A 22,210-nucleotide genomic window follows, 5' to 3' on the forward strand; every position below is an offset into this window, starting at 1 on the left:
TGTATTAGCTTAATAAAACCTCTCAAAAATTATTATATAGGTACTATTATTATCATCATCTTATGAAAGCATCCAGAAATATGTCTATATGTGGTAACTGCTCAATATATGTTTGGTGATATGCATCCAGTTCATTAACCAATATTATCTCCATCCATAGAAATAGACACTGAAAAGAAAGTGAGAAAATCAGAAATCTGTTCATTTATTAAATGCTTCAAAAAACTGATGTAAGAAGAGAACTAAGTTGTTAATGAAAATAGGGTTTTTTTAATTCCTAGAGATTCCTTTATCCTCCTTCTCTTGAGTGCTAGTTGCACTCTAAGATTCTGGAAGAGGTTAACTAACAGACTTCAAAGACAGCCAACTCTGCTGGTGACAGAAACCATACTCAAAAAACCTGGCACTGGCCACTACTGCCAGTCCAGCCAAACACACGCAATGAATTGATGGCTGTGTCCCAATCCCCTGCCTATTTCATCCAGCCCAACTTCCTTCACAGGCACAACCCTCCAGATGCTAATACTTCCTTCCTTTCTAAAGTTCTCATTAGACACTTTGAGTTAGAAAGCAAGAGCACTCTCCAGGAGCACACTATGGAAATATACTCTATGAAAAGCTGTATGGAAAAGTGAAGGGAAGCAGCTAGAAATGGTGTATCATTTTTGCTCATGAGTCTACTAGCATGAATTCATATATTAAATTAAATTCCTAGCATTTGTCACTTTAGAAGGCACAGTGGACATGGTGCTTGAAAGTTCTATATTAAGGGGAAGCACAGAACACTATCCCAGATGGGTATCAGCAGGGTGTCAGAGCTCAAACCTCTTTGGAGATCATCAGACTTCCCAATCACCAACAAAAGAATTAATTCCTAGAGAGAAGTGACTTAGCCAAACTCACCCAAAGTTTATTGGTAGAGCTGAAACTCCCAAACTGGACTTTTGCTGCTATACCAGATTGCCCAGGAAATATACCAACGAGTTAGAGAAAAGAAGAAAAGAGAGTAATGATAATAATGCTTGCCTACAGCCATCCCTAACTGCTGCCTTACTGTGCTTTCCCAGCTTCTGCCCTGATTTTATCTAAATCCAAGGAAGGCTGGGTGCAGAAACAACAAAGAGCCCCAGACACTCAGGAGAGTAGTAATTCTCCACTTGACCCCCTCTCCTGAACATGATAAATACACTTAACTATGGAACTTTACTGACCCCCTCACACCAACAAAATGACTCAAACTGCTTTGCCTTAAAGAATAAAAGATGGGTTAAATCTGCTTCCTCTCTCATATTAAAAATGTCACACTAGGCCAGGCACCATGGCTTAAGCCTATAATCCCAGCATTTTGGGAGGCTGAAGCAGGAGGATTACCTGAGGTCAGGAGTTCAACACCAGCCTGGGCGTCATAGCAAGACACTGTCTCTTTTTTAAAAATTAAAAAATTAGCACAGCATTGGTGGCCTATAATCCCAGCACTTTGGGAGGCTGAGGCAGGAGGATCACTTGAGCCCAGGAGTTTGAAGCTGAGTGAGCTATGATTGTGCCACTGCACTCCAGCCTCAGTGACAGAGTGAGACCAATCCCCTCCCAAGAAAAAAATATATATATACCATACTACTGCTTCCTGAACCTCAACACTGATCAATCTGTAGTTCCACTTCCTGTCCCAGGTTTCCAGTTATGGCTACATTCTTCAGAGGGACTCTGTCCCAGAAGAGTGTCATCTGGAGACCATGCATCTCCTCCTTGACTCATCATGCCCTCACCTCTCTTTCCCACTCTTTTCTATTTCAGTAGTCTCCAAAGTGCGTACATACACCCTAGGAGGATACTACATAAATATACTGTGGTATATTTATTTGTTTTAAATGTAAGAAAAACTAATGCTTACCTAGATTTAAATACAGATTGACAGATTGAGTCTATATGTCTTAATGTGCAACACCCAATATCAGAAGTATCCTGGGTAAAGAAGAATGGTTGTAAATAATATAATCTAGTTTTTTACTACATTAACCCTGAACAAATGTCCAAGTGGTTTAAAATGATTCTTCCAAAAAAACTATAGCTTAAGGATAATATTAATAATGTAGGCCTTAATGATAACAAGACCGTGACCAAGCTGACATTTGTACTAGTAGTAGTAGCTCAATAGCAGGCACATTACAGGATAGAAACAATGATGACCCATGCATATCTCACAAAAAAATAGGCCGAAATTTGTTTTATCATCAAGAATACAATTTGAGATAGAGATTTATATCTAGTATCATTAACAGTATACTTTGCCCTATTGTACTTTCAGATGTTAAACAATATGAACCCTTTACAATCAGCAAGACATTTAAATACTAAGCACATCGATATAAATGTATATTGCTGCAATTTTTCCAACAATGTTTAAAATCATACAATGCTCAATCAGTACTTTACAAAATTTCACCAAACATAAAGTTAAATGTTTTGAAACCTCTTTGAAGTTCTTTTATAAAAGATAAAAAGCTACATGCTATCAGAAGAGCACTTGTTCTTCCTGCTGCTATAAAAAAAAAAGGTTAAAATAATACACAAAAAATAACATGACAACAAACTTAAATTCAGTCCCTTAACTAAAAATCAGTGCTGCGTAATGCAAAACTCTGGAGTCACCATTTACCTAGAATGCAGTGTGAATGATGGCTTCTGGCATTGTATAGTTGGTACTGCCAAAATGTTGAAAGACATAGAAAACTTGGCTGCAGATTTGCAAAAAGAAATGTCATGTAGGATGCTTGCTTTTCAGATGAATGAATGTACATATTTCTCAACATGCCTCAGTTTATATTTGATATGCAAAGTGCTAATTTTTAGTGAGCCATTTAAATATGTACCAGGAAAGATACCATCTCAACAATAAGTTCCTTTTTTAAGAAAAATATTTTTTTAGGAAAACTAAGGAAGTGAACCCACTGGTGAAGTGGTTGTCCTGAGCATTTTGCTAAGGGTGCGCTCTATTCAAAATGAGGCAACCACTATTCTGTCAGAAGTTCTCCCAAACAAACCTTAATATTGTCTTGCCAGAGGAATTCTTCCAGACTTAACCTTACCAGCAATATTCTCCAGCGGCATTTAGGCTATCTAGAATGCTTAAGATCTCCATTTCCTCTCCATGAATATCCCAAGTTATGACCATTTGACCTCAGGTACTGAAAATGTTTCCTACATTCACTCCATTCAATCAGGGAAGATACCAGCTATAGGTTACTACGTGATAACACTGAAACAAGCATTTTATTAATTATCAAAGGTATTTACTTTTAAGATGCACTAGTAATACACATATTACTTAAATACATATATTACATAGACAGCTCATTTGGGACAAGTTAGAATGACCATATAGTTTAACACCTTCCTTACTAAATTTAATAAAATCATATCTGTGTTTTAAATTATCTCATATATAAACTTGTTAAATGAGCAAAATTAATAACTATATAAGCACAGCCTCATAAAATGTAAAGAACATTAATACAAATGTCCTATTTTATTGGCATTTAAATTGCCAATAAACTAGGTATATACAAATCAGAAAAGAAACTAGCATATATACAAATCAAAAAAGAAGAAGAACAGCCCAAAGATGTGAAAGTAGTACTAAGGAAATGCAAAAGAACGTGGCAAGGCTAATGGAAATCCTCTCTACAAGAGTTCCCCTTCGTTCTAGGACTCAGAGAATCCCTGCAACACGATCAGTTCATTGAAATAAAAACAAAACAAAACAGCTAAGCATAAGAGAAAATAAGGTGCCTTGAGCAAGAATCTTAAGAAAAATCTGAGACCAGCTATGGCTCTCAGTAATGAAATAATAAATACTGGAGTTATCAGCAAGCAATTTTTAAATAAATAGGTTAAAGAAATAAAAGATAAGCATAAAGCACATACAGATATTTCTATATCTGTCTATAAAGATTACCTCATCAATTTGAAAAAAATCATTTGAACACACAGAAATGAAAAATAAAATAAAATTAAAACTTCAAGGGATAGGTTTAAAGCACATTAAATAGAGCTGATAAGAACAAGTGACAAGGAGTCATGGAAATAGGGGAATGCCGGCCATCTTACCAACATCCTTCTTTACTCAGGGTGAGCCATAACAAATGAGTAATGGAATACTCTTTATAAACAGGGATGGATTTTGAGGGTCACAGATGATGATGGTCAGCTTTGAACACAGTATAAAAGTAAAGACACCAAGGCCATGGATTTCTGTATTATGTCTTTGGCCTTCATCACCTTTAAAATGAGTAAGTATTCCTGCTTACATAAACGATGGGAAGAACGTCGAACAAATCAAAATCCACCTTTAGAAAAAAAAAAAAATCAGAATGCTCACCATATACCTTAGAAGTTTCTTCTCAAGTATTTAATTATACCATTTTCTTTCAATATGAAAATGAATGCAAAGGGCACAAAGTGATATTTTTGTACTGTAATCAGACTTTCATAGAAAAATAACAACCAAGCACTTATTATGAACCAAACAAGGTACCAAGTGTTTTACGCACATCATCTCCTCAACCCTCACAATATCCTAGGAAGAAGGCATTAATATTCTCATTTAACACTTAAGGAAATAGATTCAGAGAAGATAAATAAATTGTAAATGGTAGAACAAAATTTGATCCCGGGTGTGCTGATTCAAAAGCCCAAGCTCTTAACACCTAAAACAGTATTGTTTTATACAAATAAATTCAGAATTAAAAAAGAAAAAATTCATGTACAATATAAAGGAGTATACTTTTTATATACTCTCTATTTACATAGCTCCTGATAACACTGACGAGCTTTCCATGTGGACATAACAAGGAAATCACACACAAAACTTCACAACTAAGACACAGCTAACTATGAATGCTTTGGAAAATGGCCCAAAGTGTCATAATTAAAAGTCAAGCTGTTTCTCATTGTTTCCCTGTCATGCTTAACATAAGAATATGAGTCTCTAAGTTCACTAGTCCTACCCAACACAGGTTGTTTATATATATACACATGAATATTTATACCTCAGAGAAAATAAGCCTGTTGCAAAATGCCATACAATTTAAAACACAAAAGTCAAAAGTATTCAGTGTACATGAGCCCACATTAGCATAACTGTAAAATTACATAAACCTATACAAAAACTACAAGTGGACGCATTCTCTGGACTTATTGTTATCTGTAAACATTTAAAGAATCTGATATCAAAAAGCTGACAATTTATTTATAAATGCCTTTAAAGTTTCCAAGGTTAAAATCCTTTTTTAAACCTCAATATATCTACTTCAATTGTGCATCGTTATAGTGGGAAAGGACTACAGCTAAGAAATTTTAAAACAATAAAATTTTCCTTCCTTATGTATTTAAGTCTCCAGAGTCAAGGGTAAAAAATGTTCCTGAGATTCAATTGATTAATATGCTGTTTTCCAAGTTATTTAAAGTTTGTTCAGTTGCAATATTATTTCCATTTTTGTTTTCTTTTCGGTTTTTGCTTTTTTCTTTTTTGAGACGGAGTCTCGCTGTGTCTCTGTGTCTCCCAGGCTGTAGTGCAGTGGCGTGATCTCTGCTCACTGCAAGCTCCGCCTCCCGGGTTCACGCCATTCTCCTGTCTCAGCCTCCCGAGTAGCTGGGACACAGGCCCCCGCCACCACGCCCGGCTAATTTTTTGTATTTTTTAGTAGAGATGGGGTTTCACCGCGTTAGCCAGGATGATCTCGATCTCCTGACCTCATGATCCGCCCGCCTTAGCCACCCAAAGTGCTGGGATTACAGGCGTGAGCCACCGTGCCCAGTCTGGTTTAGGCTTCTTATTAAGGAACTTAACTGAAAACCTTAAAGGAAGACGTTCTTTAAATATGATGCTTTTAGCATCATAACTAATTTAATATGACTAAGAGGATGTTTTTAAACTCTTTTCTATAACTTTCACATACTTTTCCCCCTCATTTACTAAATTTCAGAACCTTCCTTTTTAATGTAGAGATTTCATCATTTTTTTATGCCATTACCAACAATGCAAGTCTCCAGGATGCCAAAGCGGTGGTGAGGAAAATAGGTTACAGCCATTGTAGACCACGGCCATAGCTCCTCTAGCCTATGTGACCACCAATTCCTTTTCAGAAAGTGATTATGTCGCAGTCATATAAGCTGCAAAACTCAGTAAGTGTGTTTAACTTGGAGAAACAAGTTATTAAACACCAGAGAGCTTCCAAACTAGAAATATAAAAGGCCTGCTGGCTCAGAGAAAAGGCATTCAGAAGTTATTAGAAAACATGAGTTTCCAGATTACGAAATTAGGTGGGCATGATGGCTCCTAATTCCAAAGTGATAATCTTATCACTTTGGAAGGCCAAGGCAGGAGGAGCACTTGAGGCCAGAAGTTCAAGACCAGCCTGGTGAGATACCACCTCTACCAAAAAAAAAAAAAAAATTAGCCAGGCATGATGGGCTTCCGTAGTCGCAGCTACTCAGGAGGCTGAGGCAAGAGAATTGCTTAAGGCCAGGAATGGCTTCAGTGAACCATGATTGCACCACTGTATTCCAGCCTAGACAACAGAGCAAGACCCCATCTCTTAAAAACAGAAACAAACAAAAAGATTGAAAAAACAAAAACCTAATAAGTGGATTTATCATCCCTATTGGAAAGTTATCAGGAGTAAAGAGGGTTTACTGCTGCTACTGCTGCTTCTGCCACTACTACTGTTCATCCTTATCATTGTATAATTATAATTTGTATTTCTTCCAAAAACCTCAAATAACCACTCTGAGGATTAATTTATTTTCATATTATCTCTCAATAAAAAAGAAGTTACGATATATGCCCACTTTGCCATTAGAAAAACTTAATTATAAATATGAGGCACCTAAAGAGCTGCATCACATAAGGGAAACAGAAATAACACCTAGATCTAAAAGCTTTCAGACACAGCTCTTTCTTTAAGATCTTGCTTGTCCATTTTCTAAAAGTGTATTACAGTGTAAGATACAAGATTTTATTAACTCACAGCCCTGATCATCAGTTCATATATTAATAAGCCAATTGCTGTAATTTTCATACCTAGTTGACATATTTGAAGGAAAGTAATAATTTGAAAGATTCCTCTGTACCTTAAAACGCACTCACAATGTTCCTGACCACAAAACTGAGCTAAGAAAGAGAAGTGCAGTAGCTAAGCTGCTGGCTTATGTCCATATCACATTCATGACAGACACAGCCTTTCTAGGAATCACAAAGAAACATGTCCAAGACATTTCAGTGTCAGATCTACAGAAAAGCTAGTTATACTGTCAAATGTTCCCCCATGTTCAGTGCTCTTTAGGATGTTACCTAAAGCCAATTCCTCATCATCCTTTAAATCACAGATCAAAGGCCATCTCCTACTAGAAGCTTTCCCTGACATAGGTACTTCTGCTCTTATACATAACGCCATGATAGTAATTAGCATACTGTACAGAATCACCTATATCTATACCTCTTCATTAGTACCATGCATTTTCATCTTTGAAATTATGTAATCAAGTTCTTCTCAACCTTTTCACCATCAAGGATTCTTTTATTAATGAACCTCATATTTTGAAAGAGTGTTTTCTATCAAACTTGCCACACTTATTGTTACATAATTTTCTAATTTGTATTAATCAAAGACATATAGAACTGATATTTAATGCTTCTGATCAGCATGGTATTATTCTTTTACATTGGTGTATGGGAAATGCAGCAATAATTTGGCTCTGGAAGTAAGTATGAAAATACAATAAATGAGCACTGACATTATATCAAAAGAGATTGGGAAATAAGAGGGCCAAAAAAGCCAGTTCTAACTTATGACATACAAGCTTTGTTCGAAGTAAATAATATCCTGAAGCAAAACCCAGTTGAAACATTGATTCACATCAAGTAGAAAATTAGTATGGCTGGTAAGTTTATCTACTCCACATACCTTTTATTGAGTGAGGCAATGAATATGAAAGCACTTTAAAGCCTGACGAGTACTATAAATACAAGAGAAAATAAGAGGCTTTCTCATGCCATGGTTCTTATACTGATCATATAACTATTGTCAATTTATCCTAACACAGTTGTCCAAAACTGTTCTACCCACTTATATGTATATATATATATATATGTATATATATAGTATCTTCAAACTTAATCTTTCTAACAAACCATGGAATAAATTATATCACCATCCCCATTTTTAAAATTAGAAAATTGAGATTTGGAGAGGTTGCATTACTTTTCCAAGGTCACACAACTAGTTTAGCAAATAAAACAAAAGAAAATCTTCAAAAAATCAAAATTGGAAGTTTAATTTTGCTCTTCACACATATAGGTCTATCATTCAAGTGAAGAAGAATGTCTGCTTTCATTTTTTCTTAAAATGAAAGCAAGAGAAAACAGATTGAGATGGGTATATTTGACACAAAGAAATCCTTGCTGTTAATCATTGATATATATAACCAAAGATTATAAAATCCCCTTTTGGCAGGCTTTCAAAATACAGAGAACTTCTTAACTGATTAGAATGGAGAAAGAATGATCAATACTATATGGCAATGGCAAATGAAATGACCTTTCAAACTCTCTTCTAGGCCTTAGAATTGTAGTTTTATCAAATTTGAGCAGTTGAACACGTAAACTCTACATTTAGTCATTACTCTATCCCAAATCTTCCAGATCATAGATTAATTCTCCTTTCAAGGAAAGAAAGTTAAGAACCTATATTGCTATTTCTATTTTACATAAGAGGAAAAGAAGCAAGTTATGTAACTTCCCAAAGATTACATAGCAATTATGTAGTAAAGCTGGAATGGGAAGCCAGATCCAGATAATTGTAAGTGTAGAACCACTTCAACCATAACAAATAACATGTATTAAATGTTTATTTTATACCAATCCTTCGGCTTAGTGCTTTAATTAGTTTATCTCATTTAATCCTCAAAACAACCCTATGATGCAGATATTATTATTATTATTCCCATTTTATAGATAAGGAAACTGAGGCTTAGAGATTATACCATGGATATATGGGGAGGAGAGAAGCTGATTTCTCATACACAGAAGGTTCAATGCCCATGGACTTAGTTGGAAATTATTTCTGAGAAAATAAAAATTTTCCTGACCTTCAATATTCCTCCCCAAGAAATTACAATGAACTACTCTCTCTTAGCTGGGAGCATTCTTACTCAGTTCTGTCAATAACTTGCTTAGTATCAAGACAACCACACCTAAGTTTCTCCACCTACCAACTAAGAAAATCTTCAGAAGAAGAGAAAATCCTTTAAAAGTAAAGACTCACAGTTTCAAAAATGCTCTTCAGGGTGTCTAGAACTTAATAAGTCTTCATGTTATTCAATGACCTATTTGTAAAGTATAAAATGTAGCATATGCAACTATGCCTAAGAATGAGTATGCTCTTTAAAAAAACAAAAAAAAAAAATCTGTTGCATTTTCTTTTTTCTACATATTGGGCTTGTGTAGCCTTGGAAAGTGAAGCATCTTTAATTTTCTTTGTCTAATTTTAAAGAACCACTTTTCAAAGAAGCAAAGAAATTGTGCTCGGTGAAGTCAAAATCACAAACAGCATAAAGTCCCTTTTTACATGTGAATGGATATATTAAAGATAGACAATTCATCTCTTTAAGATGACTGGAAACAACAAATTATTGAAGGTAGCAAGGATAACAGATCATTTCAAGGGTTATCGTGGGAGATTTTTCTGAGAAGAAGATCAAGAGAGAACCAAGAGAACATAGAATGTTTGTATACACACTAATATGCACATCATACAGTGCGCTTTGAATTTATCTTATATTTATTATGCCTATTTAGGCATATCATCATTGAAGAGCATCAAATCAATATACGTAAGTAATTTGATTCAAAATAGTTAAAACATACAAAACTCTTAAAGGATTTAATAATAGCACATTAGCCTTCTTTAATACATGGTGCATCAATCCAAAGAAATATTTAGAAGGCTTTATAGACTATGGGAGCTTAGTAAATAAAATACATCAATGAATTCCTCGCCACACACACCACAACAAAGTGTTCGTAGAAAAAGAGCAAATACAGAAATAGAAAAGCCAGTAGATTACAGAGCAGCAAATTGAAGTTGGTCATTAAAGATGCAAAAATTTCTAAAATATATACAACACAGGACTACCAATTGTTAGATTTTGTATTTCACTATTTTATCCCCAAATAGTTACAAGCTAAAATATTAACTCAGTTCTTGATAAATAAAATCAAACACCTCCCTATAAATGGAAAGAGATAACTCTTTAGATAAATATAAAGATTTCTATAGTTTCAAATGATTGTTATTCACTTGAAGTATCATGAAAGAGAATGCCACTGCACATTTTCATGCCATTTAAATGAAAAGAAACATATCAGAATTTTTCTTTAAGTATTTAAAAAAGGATGTTTTCCAATATATGTATTGTGCAAATTTGTGAGGATTACTAAATATATTAGCATTATAAAGTAGAAATAAGTAGGCAGTTGATTTTTAATGTGGTTTATTAGTTTATAATAGATTACAGCATCTACAATTAACCTCAGAAAATAACTCACATCTTTCCTAAAAATGAAAGTTTTTTGAGTGAATAATAAAATATGAGTGATATATTAGGGGTCTTAGAGGAGCAAGAAGAGATTCTGAATATAAACAAGCCATCATTCTGGTAAAAAGATATACAAACAAGAAGAATAAAAATAGTTGAGGCACAAAAGCCATAATGAGGGGGTAGCTCAAAAAATAACTTCTACTTTGAATGGTTTGGATGAAATACAAATTATCCACAGAAAAGTGTGGACTGGCATAAATGTTTGTACAAAATTATAAGTGTATTTCAAGAAGTATGCAAGAGGCAACCGCCTGCATGATGCACAAGGTCCCAGCAATGCTCTGCTTAAGTGCTAGTGCACAGAGTCCAAACCACTGCATTTTAATTACCATGCAGCTTCAGATATATTGCCTTTGATATGGAAATGTTCTTGTTCTCTCATCTTCACATATGGTCTCATGCACAGAAATCTTTATCTGATTCATAAAAAATAAACTAGAATCCAATCTCAACACCTGACCTCAGTGCTTAGAAGTTTTTTACTAAGCATGGTATCACTATAAAAAGAATGGCTAATATTGGTGTAAAGTTGGATATTTTGAGCAAAGATATGAAGGATTTGCAGTTAGGAACTGAATCGATACTGCTTCTCTGAGGTTTTAGGGTTTCATGTTCCCTTTTTTAAGACTACCACAGATTTGAGGAAAAACAGACCAGTACTCGTTTTGGAGCTGAGAGAGTCTGCAGTAGATTTAAATTCTAATCCATTTTACACCCTCCACCCACATTCTTCAATTGATATTTCTATCCAAACTATTACAATGAATACTTAAAAATTGAAAAGCTCTATCAAAAACCATAATGCAAATTTTGAACTATTTCCAGTTTGTTTAAATGTCTAAACAAAATAATTAACTGAAACACTTTTACCCTTTTCCACAGAACAAGGAAAATAAAAACACTTTCCTGTGAATAAATAATGAATATATAATGAAAGGATGGTGAGAGTCTCTGATACAATGCTCACCAAAACAATGAGTATGGGATCACATTTGAAAAACTTCAAGCCAAAAGGATATGCTACACATTTAAAATGGGTTTACATTAATAAAAATTGCTTTTCCTACGCTATATAGGAGCACTAGGTTTTTTTACTTGAATATTGAGATTCAGGGCATAATCAGTAGAAAATGTACACTCAGGATTAATACATAAACTGTTCTAATACATTATTTTCCTTATTAGAAAAAATAATAGAGGAGAGGCATATTTCTTAAGAAGCAATCCAAACCCAAAGATAGTCCATTTCTTCCTCTAAACAGCAGTGAATGTTCATTTTTAGCAGATTTCTATAATAAAATCTGTTATCATTAAATCTCACATACCTACATAACTTGATAATTGTGAAATAACTTGATTGATTTTTTAATGGTAATATGGCCCATCTAACCTCATGAGAGCAGATAATACATCCCATCTGCAAAACATCTTACTGTAAGTTATCTGTGTTTTATCATTTCTAGTACCTGTCTGTGCCTGATATGGTATTCTCAGACACATTAGCTTGATGGAATGTTTCACTTGACTTGAAAAACATCAATTGATATATATGCATCCCTAAACTATATTAAAACAAATAGCTCTTAGATAAACCAAAATTTTTGCTGTACTATTCTATACTTTCATAGAAAGTTGTTTGTAAATAGTGAAAAATATATATATGTATGAATTCTCTCACTAACAAGAGAATGCTTTCAAACATGGAAAGAGATACATAACCAAACAAAACAGAAAAGCATAGAAAATATTAAAAGTAGGGGTTAAAGCCAATGTATATTATCATTTTCAAAAGAAATTCATTTATTCCAGTACCTATTGTACTAATTGAAAGAAAATTATTTAAAAGTCACTGATACATTCAATATAAGATAGATATGTGTAGCAATTTCATCAGTGACCAATAACTAAATAATTCCTAAAAGAGGTCAAACAGAAACAGACATAAAATCTCAATAATGCCATCAAAATTTATCATTTTTACAGTAATATATTTTAGAGCATTATAAAAGAAAAATTTGCCAGTTATGTTAACATATTGTACATATATGCTTTTCCCTTAAAATGAAAAATATCTGTTGTTTTCTGCTACTATTGAAAAAATGCCCAACAGACAATATAATTTTCCTACTTAATCTCATTTCTTCTAGGCATTCAGTTACCAAATCCATTATAGAACCAGCGTAAGGTATAGGTACTTGATGCTGTTTTATTAATATTTTTATATTTATCTTTATAATATAATGTTGTGTTGTAGTGACACAATATACTATTATAGGAATTTATATCATGCTCCATAATAAAGAACTCAATTTTTTGTGCATTTTAAAAAATACATATACACCAAGAGGATGTTCCTTCTCATGATTTCCAAAACATCAAATAAAAGCAACAATAAACAGAATAAACAATAAACAAAAAGCTATCTAGTTTTGCCACTATAACTCAAGGAATATGGTGGAGAAGAGAAAAGAAAGGAGGTGTTGGTAGTACATGAGAAAAGCAACAGAGGATGTCAGTATGCCTGTGGAATTAATGCCCTGGTACTTGATATGCGGATCCTGGTTACTTACTATCTTTAGTCTTAAACTAGACCTAATAATTGTGATGCTCACTTGCTTTCAGAGTTTGAAACACTTGTTTTTCGGCTGTTTGCTTTTTTTTAATAGGGACAGTTTCTCTTGATTTATGAAGTTTTCAAAAATGCAGAAGGAAAACAATCTACTTGTCATTTGGCCTACTGCCCATGTGCTCACATATGTGTATTCAAAAAGGAACTTTCAAAACTGCACAGAAGATACCTAAATCAGTCATAACTTTTCTCCTATTATGAGAAAATGAAATATTTTATCAGTTCAATGAAAAGCAAATGCAACTTAATAAACTGTGTCCCCATTTCCCACCAAGAAAGGTACACTTTTGCTGCCATAGAAAAGCTAACCCTGGGCCAGGCGCGACTGCTCATGCCTGTAATCCCAGCACTTTGGGAGGCTGAGGCAGGCGGATCACCTGAGGTCAGGAGTTCAAGACCAGCCTGGCCAACATGGTGAAACCCCATCTCTACAAAAACACAAAAATTAGCCAGGCGTGGTGGCATGTGCCTGTAATCCCAGTTACTTGGGAGGCTGAGGCAAAGAATCGCTTGAACCCAGGAGGCAGAGGTTACAGTGAGCCGAGATCATGCCATTGCACTCCAGCCTGGGCGACAGAGCCAGACTCCGTCTCAAATAAAAAAAGGAAAAAAAAAAGAAAAGAAAAGCTAATCCTGTCCCACTAAACTTGTGAAAGATTTAGGATGTTTACTTGTTTGTTTGTTTTGAAATAAAAAAGAATCTTCTAGTAGGTAACAGGCATATCTGAGTGGCCTAGAAACAAGGGGAGGAGGAAGACTGATGCAAGTGCCTAATCCTAAGTGTTGAATTCCAGGGTAACTGCACAGGGTGACAGAGGGAAAGTCATGTTCACGGCTGCAGAAATCTGGTCTCTGCCAGAGAGTGCAGGCTAAAGCAGACCTGACACTGGGATCTAGGAAGCTAGGCAGGAAGCTCAAGCAACAACAAGGCACTGCTCCTAAGAACCCCAGGCTGAACCAGAGTGAGACAGGGAAAGATAGCAGATCTGCCCAGGCTTTCCCACAGTGATCACTAGCAGCCCCAAATGGCTAGGCCTGGAGGGGGTAACCAGAAGCTGCAATCAGAGTACAGACACTAACTTCTGAGAGACCTGTGGGAGTGGGGGTGAGAGGGAGCAGAGAGACAGGTGAACAATCCAACCTAGAAGCCTGAAGTCCCTACCCAAGCCAGGACATACAATGCCAAGCCTGGGATGGTCTTACTGGGTTGGTGCAGAGGGCCACTAGCAGCCCTCCCCCATGGGTGGGGTGTGAAGAATAGGTATGTTGCCAGATTTTCTCTGCATCTCCTTTTCCCATTCAGTCTGTACTCTGCCCTGGTGTCCAGTACCCCTCTTACCAATAGTTCCTCAACAGCCGAAAAACAAGAAGATAAAATAGGAAGAGAAGAAAAGAAAATATTTTTAAAATCCAAGACAAGGCTACACCGTCACAGTCTTCTCTGCCACGGCCTCCCGAGGCTGCCCTGGCCGGTTCAGCCCTCCCTCGGGAATCCTGGAACCCAGAACTGAGCTGAGCGGACCGGGTCGGCCAAGCCCGTGCCTGCGGGCCTCAGGGAAGAGGTGCTGAGTGCGCAGGCTAATTATACATGTGGCATTTGGGCAGCCGACTGTCCAGTGACACCTTACCTTATGAGGAAACGTCAACCCCAGCAACTGTTCAAAACAAAATGCCATTGCGGGATCAGCTTCGCCGGCCCTTGGCCGGTTCAGGATTGCTTTTCCCACAGCCTCACGAACTTGGCGCAAGAATGTGGCCTACGGAGGCCAGCCGTGGGCGGGCGGGCCGGCCAGGGTTGGGGGGACAGGCAGGGCAGGCCTTGCCAGGTGTCCGTCCTGTCCCCCCTCGCCATGGACCAGCTCGCAGACTTGACCACTTGACCTTTTTTATTCAACAAACCCACCTCCTAGAAATAGACTGGGCGGGGCTGTGTCTGTTCTCCTCGGGACCCGGGGAAAAACCTCGGCATGTGACTAGAAAGGGCAGGAGAGAAAAGACCCTGGTGGGCGGGAGTAGAGGGGCCCTCTCTCATCTCTACTCCCCCGGGTTGCTGGTTGGGCCGTCCAGCCAGGGCCATTTGGCCGCCGGAGTACGGCGCTAGCACCGGCGCCCGGGACACGGACGTCATCCGAGCGCCCATTGACAGTGCAGCGGGAGGTCCGGAGCCCAGCCCAGTTTGCCACAAGGACGGCTTCGGGCCACCTCTAGCCCTAAACTTCAAGCGCGGCCCTCACAGAGTCTCACACATAAAAGCAGCCCAAGACAGCCCATCTCGCAAACAGCCCAGCCCCGCCAGTTCAGTGGAAGACTTATTTTTAGTCCCCAAATAGGGGCAGCATTCAATATCTGACAATTCACACAAAACAACGTTTTCAAACTTGGTCAACCTAAGAGAGCGTAAATAAAATTCAAAACAGGCTGGCGACAGCCACCTTTTATCTGCTCCGAACACACCAATTCTTTTTATCGTAAAGCTTTGCGGAGCGCCCGGGAAGCAGCCGGGCACAGAGCTAATCTGTCCTCAGCAGCCCCGGGCTGCTCCTCCCGGCATCGGAGCACAACCCCAGCAGCCTTTGCACAAGCCCTTTCCCTTCTCTGCCCGGCCCTTTAAGGGAGAAGGAAGAAAGCAGCTCCCGCGGGAGCGCCCGGGCTCCGGCTGGGCCCCGGGGCGGGTGGCAGCACCGCCCCCTGCCCTGGGCCGAGCCCGGGAGCAGCGGACCGCGGCCCGGGCTGCAGAGGAGCTGCGGGTGGCGGGGCCCCGGCAGGGCGCCGAGAAGGACGGAGGGCGCCGGCTGGGCTCAGGGACGCGGGGCGGGGAAGAAACGAGCCGGCGACGGTGCGCTCCGCCGGCTGACTCCGTGGCGAAGTCCGCGCCCGGCTGAGCTGAGCTACCCCTCGCCCCCGCTCCCGCCAGGTCAGGCACCACTGCCCTCGCGGCCAGGGTAAAGAGAACCACAGATCAGTTAGCACTTGGATTTCGGATGGGCTTGGAATTCGGTTTGTTTATTCCTGAAAAGATCATTAAAAAGTACTGTCCAAAAACGGGGAAAGGGGAAAGGAAAGGAGACAAGCGGAGGGAGCTGGAGGCAACTCGAGCGGTGTCCCGGGAAAGTTGCGGCAGAGCTGCGGTGGGGTGAGGGTGGGAGGAGGGAGCGCAAGCGTTTTCTAGCGACCCGGGTTTTCTTTATGAACTCCTCCGAGTAAACTTCATTCCGGCGAGAGAGCGGCGGAGATCCTCGACTCCCGCCCGCCCTGTGTCAACCCCACAAACATCCTAAGTTTCCAAATCGAAATCGGGGTGGGGTGGGGGTAGCATTAAGAAGCCCAGAAGCTCAGCGGGTCCTCCCGACCTCCCGCACCCAGAGCCTGGCTGACATTGAAGCGCTCCGAACACGGTGGCGTCGCAGTCACACAGCGAATCAACCCAGCACTTTTCAAGAAAACAAAATATTTGCTAGGAAACTTACTTTGCATTTAGTCTCTATTCTTTGGGGGATGCGGTTTAGGTCGGCTCGCAAGGGAAGCCCGTTTTGTCCAGGTTGGATATTGTCTACTTATGGATCAGCCCTTGGATGAGGGTTTATTTTAATTTATGGCTTATGCATTCTTTTAAGGTCGATTTACATGACCTCCGGCTACAACTAAGACAGCCGAGGAGGGCACTCCAGTCGTCAGTCGGCCAAACCCACAATTAAAACAGCCCTCCCCCTAGTCTCGGTGTGACTAGGGCTCTCCCGGGGTAGACTGGCTACCTGCCTTTCTCTTTCTCTCTTCTTTCTTCGCTTCCCTCTTTTTTTTTCCTTTATATCTTTCTTTTTTCAGTATCGCAAAATAAGATGTGATATCAGTTTTTTAAAAGTTTCAGTATAACTTTCTCTAAACCCAAGCCTGCAGCGGTAACAAGAGATACAGCGCTCACAAAGCCCTCGGGATGTTGCCCTCTTGTGGACATAGAGGGCATTACCGCCCAGCGGTCCCATCTGAACCTTCAAAGCCGACACGCATTTGCTTTCACAGAACAAGGGGGGATGACTACACACGCAGCCACACAAGCTTCCTCTATCACACACTTGCGCGAACTTCAATGCAATACCTACCTCAAACTTCACGGAGACTTACAAATTCATTCTCTAAGCCACCTGACTTCTTTTTCACATCATTCCCAATTATATAGATTAGAATATCTATGCGGGGAGGCGGAGGTGGAGGAGTGAGGTGGGCCGAGAGGGCAGACAGATTTCCCGACGAATACTTAGGATGGCGATAACAGCTTTCTGTTGTCAAAGGTTGCGTTGTGTCCCTGTCCCTGCCCTTTTGCCTTAGTGTCCTATGCACAGTTATCTACGGCTACAACATGTGTTTTCTCAGAGTGGATTTTTTGGAGGGGAGGTGAAGGGGAGAAAAACAGACGCCTGCCACGCAGATCTGTCACTCCGGAACAAGGCGCAACTCTCCAAGAGGGGGACGCATCCTCGGGATCAAGCGCGTCCACCAGCGAGCCGCGGGCGCCGGGGCCCCTTTCTCTCCCTCCACTCCCCCTCCGCGTCGGCCCCTCGGAGCGCCCTCCTCCCGCTCCTCCTCCTCCTTTCCCCTCCCCAGCCAAGTACGCAAACCCTCCCCGGCCCGGCAGCCGCGGTTCTCAACCACCCGCGCCCTCTCAGGGCTCCGCTCGCTCGGCTCTCGTCCCTCTGCCTGTCCTGCCCCAGCCCCTCGGTCCCAGCTCACAGAAACTAACCCTGGAGTGCCCGGAAGGGCAGGAGCGGAGGACGCCGGGGGACGGCGGCCAGACCCTGGGCTCCTGCCCCCTGCCCCCTCCGGCGCCCCAACAGGTAGCTCACAGCGGGCCGCGCGCCCTGGCTCTGCCTCCCTCGCTCTCGAGATCGCTCGCTCCGTCCCGGTTACCTGGGCGGGCTCCAGGATGGTACCGCGCGGGAGGGCTCCTTGTGCGCTGCGCCGCAGGAGTAAATGGCATTAAAGAAAAAGGGAAAGATACAAATAAAAAAAAATTAAAAGTAAGGGGAGTCGGTGCTAGGTCAATTGGCACAGTCCGGGAAGCAAGGGAACAGAACCCCCCAGCGCCGCGGCCGGCGTAGCCCGTTAACTCAGGTCTGCGGGGGTGTCCCGCCCCGGGCGGGGGCAGTGCAGAGCGGCAGAAGTTTGCCGCCGGGGTGCCAGGAGGTGCGCGCGGAGCGGGGTGACTAGGGGCTTCACCCTGGAACAAGTGAAGGCGATGGTTAGTGCTGTCAATCTTGGCAATCAGTGTGAGCGGCCATGTCGTAAGTATTCAAAGCATTTCCCGTCGTGCAACATCAGAAAGTGAGTGGCCAGGGCATTGATCTGAGCGAGGGAGAGGAGGCAGGGCTCCCCTCCCAGACAACACAGGCAAGATGAGACAAGAGGCGAGGGAGGCAGCGAGCCAGGCAGAGAAGCTGGGAGGGAGGAGGGCGGGCCGGGGGAAGAAGGAGGGGAGAGCGGGAGGCAAAGGCAAGAGAGAGCCGCAAAGAGAGAGGAGGGCAGAGAGACCAGCGAGACCAGAGACTGGAACTGGGGAAAGCGCCTGGAAAGAGACAGTGAAGCAACTACTAGGGGAGAACTAGAAGGAGACAAAGAAGAGAGAGAGTTGGGGTCAGAGGAGAATGGGCACAAGTACTAGGTGGGGGAGAGGCAGGCTGAGGGGAAAAGGACCAAAAGAGCTCTATTGGGGCTAGGGCTGCTGGGAGGAGGAGTCAGGAGAAAGGCAAACTGTAGCATGGAAAAGGTAGGCAACTGGGAGAGAGAAAAAAAAAGGATCAAACTGCAGAAAGTGAGGAAGTCAAATGGTAAAGGAAAATGTAGGAATGGTAGCTTGTGCTTTGGAAAAGTTAGGTGATAGAAGGAGGCATGGGCTGAATGTTAAGAAGTACTAAGAGACAGAACTAGACCACAAAAGCAAGTCACGAGACAAACGGAGAAGAGGAAGGACAGGCAGGCCAGGGAGAAGACAAGAAGGGTGGATGTTAGGATGAACAATAAGAAGGATGAAGGAAAATGAAAAGGAGAAGTAGTCAAAAGAGAGAAAAGAAAGAGATGAAGGAAGCAGAGATGATTAAAAGACACCACTTAGTAGGATCTCAGCAAATGGGGGAAGAGAAACATTTTAAACGACAGAGGAGGAAACATTGAAAAAAAAGAAAAGAAAAGAAAAAGCAATTCACACAGTACGTGGCAGTGTTCTAGAGGCCATATGGATTATGTAGTTTATGGGTTCAAATTATTATAAATAACAGGACACATACAAACCACCAAAAAAAATTAGATTTTCACAACAACAAATAAAACAATTCCACAATTGTTATACTGTTATATGGATAAGTCTTCATTGTTTGGGATTGCGTGGGTGATATATGTATATTACCTCAACTTTGTGGAGGAAAAGATTTAGAGAAACAATTTCAAGAGGGGTGGATTAAAGGTTAAAGGTTGTTGAAGATGAAAAGTTTCAGTCACCCAGGATGACATATAAAAATGCCTAAGTCCGATGTAGAAAGTTATGTTAATAAACGACCCCCAGAGAAAAACCTAAATAAAGATTCCCTTTGAGTCATGTGTAGGGTAGATTTATAGATTTGAAAGACACAGAATGTCATAAAGAAGTAGACACCTGAAACTTTATCTCAGTGCAAAAAAAAAAGCTGGAGGACCAGGACAGGGAATAAGGTCTCAGGTAGTAGAGATGCAGAATATAAAAGATAGATGAGAAAACTAGCTTTGATAGCAGTACAGGGCTAACTAGAGGCAGTATGCACGAGGTGAGGTTGGCCTGCCTTAACCCAGGCCCAAAGAAATAGACTAGATTTGAGAAACTGAAGTCAGTGGAAAGTCAAAACTACATCAAGATAAAAGCTGGGAAAGAGGTTCTGAAGCACCAGCATAACCTGCAGAGATTTGTGAAGGAGAGATCCTTACTGTATAGAAACTCATATGAGATGGCCGCTTTGAGACACTTCATCGAAAAAGACTTTGTGAAAGGACATATGGACCAAAAGAGAGGAGTCATGAATGCTAACTGGAGAAATCAGAAAGTTTCAGGACAATCTAAAGTTGCCCGCATGAGGAAGAGCTCCCACAGATGAACTGATCAAAGATAAAGGGGAGAAAGTCTCATCTCTATTACATTATCTTTGAAGAAAATGGAGACAGGATGCAAGCACAGAAGATGGAACAGAAACTGAGCTTTCGATCATATACTGCCTTTTTAAAGTATACTCCATGTTGGTTTCATATAAACTCCAGATAAGAAAAAGGCAGAGATTAAGAGTGAAGATGAGCACCTAGGATCTGTGGGGCAGAAGAAATAGTCATATGCTCCTGGCCCACCAGGAAATACAATACTTGAAGACTGGTAGCTTGGGGACTGTGAGTTAAACTGACTTCACGTTTTTGGGAGGAGAGTTAGCCCCCAGCAAGAAATCTTGTGTTTCCACCACCCATGGTGACTTTCAGGACTGGAAAATCTGTCTCTAGGCACCAGAGCTTGGAGGTCAATAAGAAGTATGCCCTGGTACCTTGCTGGGCAGCTCTTAAAGGCCAGGGCTCCCAGAACTGCCTGCCGGCCCCTTGACCTCTAAGGCCCAAGGGGCAAGCTCAGACTGGTGTTTCTAGCCAGGACAGGAGTCAGATCTCCTCTGTGTGTGTTAGAGTGTAGTTGGGCCTGTTCCAGAGCCTCGCAGTCCTCAGCTGTCTGCCCTGGAACTCAACCACAACGACCAAAAATCCTCTCCAAAGCCTAAAGAGGTTAACATTGAAGGACCTGTCCTAAATGCCTGCAGAGAAAAGAGGGGTGTAGATTATGTCTCAAAGACCAAGTCCTCAGGGAAGAGCCACCTAGAGAGGTGAAACATCAGGGACAGAAAGGCTGGAGCGCGACTGGGTTCCTCCAATCTGCTGCGACAAGTTTGGCTCTCCAAATACCGCGCGTCCGTCTCTTTAAATCACAGAGCAATTGGGATTCTGGTGGGCAAGACTGACCCTGCCGACCAGATGCAGGCCGCTAGCGGGAGGCAAGAAGGAAAGGAAGGAGACATTATCAAGATCTCTGGCGTCCACGGAAGGCCCTAATACCCGGCCGCGATGAACTTTCCGAAAAGGAGTGGCAGGAACCCCTTTTAGATTGTATCTAATAAACTGAGAGCAAAGTAGACTGGTAAGACGGAACCCGGAGCAAGTAACAATATTGATCCCCAAAGGAAGGAAACTAAAGTTTGGGGTCTCGATGCCGTACTTCAGGTTGTGCATGGAGTGACACGTGGCCCTGGGGGCGGGGGTGCGAGCTAAGGGTTTCCTCTAAAGTCTCGGGCGTTGGCTATACCAATGAAGTGGGAGAGGCGGAGAGCGCAGCAGCCTGCTAAAGTGCTGGGCTCTCCACCTACCTGGTCCGCACCGGCCTGCGGGCTCGGAGAAGTTCCGGGAGGAGCAGAGGGCACCCAGGCACCTTGGCCAGATCCAGGCACTCATAAGCTCACATACCCTGGCGGTTGGAGCCCCACGCGGCGCAAGAACCCCGGGCGCTGAGCTCGGGGGAACCTGGGAGGGAAGGAGGGGCGAGCGGGTGGGGCTGACTTACCTGCCCGCAGCAGTCGCTGCCTCTGTGCTGTCCGAATGTCCCTGCGCACCGCAACCAGCAAGGCAATTCGGCTTTGCTAACTTTGGCCTCGCACCTCCAGAGAAGAGGCGCGAACTCGCAAAAGGAAAGGCGCGCACGGTTCCTGGAAAGAAGTCCCCCTGAACTTGGGAAGGACAACGCAATTAATTCTGCTTGAGAAGTTAGTATTTGAAACACCCACGCAAAAATCATAACGGCTATTAAAACCTCGAATTCCCGCTTTGAAAGACTCCTTACACCATCCGGGCAGACAATTCAGACCTACATGATTTCATATTAAA

The 22,210-nt window shown here is 41.3% G+C and overlaps 1 protein-coding gene across 7 annotated transcripts in view; it reads right to left on the minus strand.

Annotated features, from left to right (window-relative positions):
- Nucleotides 1–22,210, minus strand: part of SOX6 (SRY-box transcription factor 6) — a 766,932-nt gene that overhangs the window by 622,214 nt on the left and 122,508 nt on the right. Inside the window, exon 1 of one of the 7 annotated variants that reach the window (XM_021926869.2) lies at nt 18,191–18,648. The exons of 4 other annotated variants lie outside the window; for them this stretch is intronic. The gene's annotated coding sequence lies outside the window, so the exon portion shown is untranslated. Of the gene's footprint in view, nt 1–14,916; nt 15,357–16,755; nt 17,779–18,190; nt 18,649–22,210 lie in introns of those variants that run through there. 2 more of the 7 variants (XM_021926866.2, XM_021926867.2) reach the window with 2 other exon arrangements.

Source organism: Papio anubis, chromosome 12, assembly GCF_008728515.1.
Source record: "Papio anubis isolate 15944 chromosome 12, Panubis1.0, whole genome shotgun sequence".
Classification (NCBI taxonomy): Eukaryota; Metazoa; Chordata; class Mammalia; order Primates; family Cercopithecidae; genus Papio; species Papio anubis.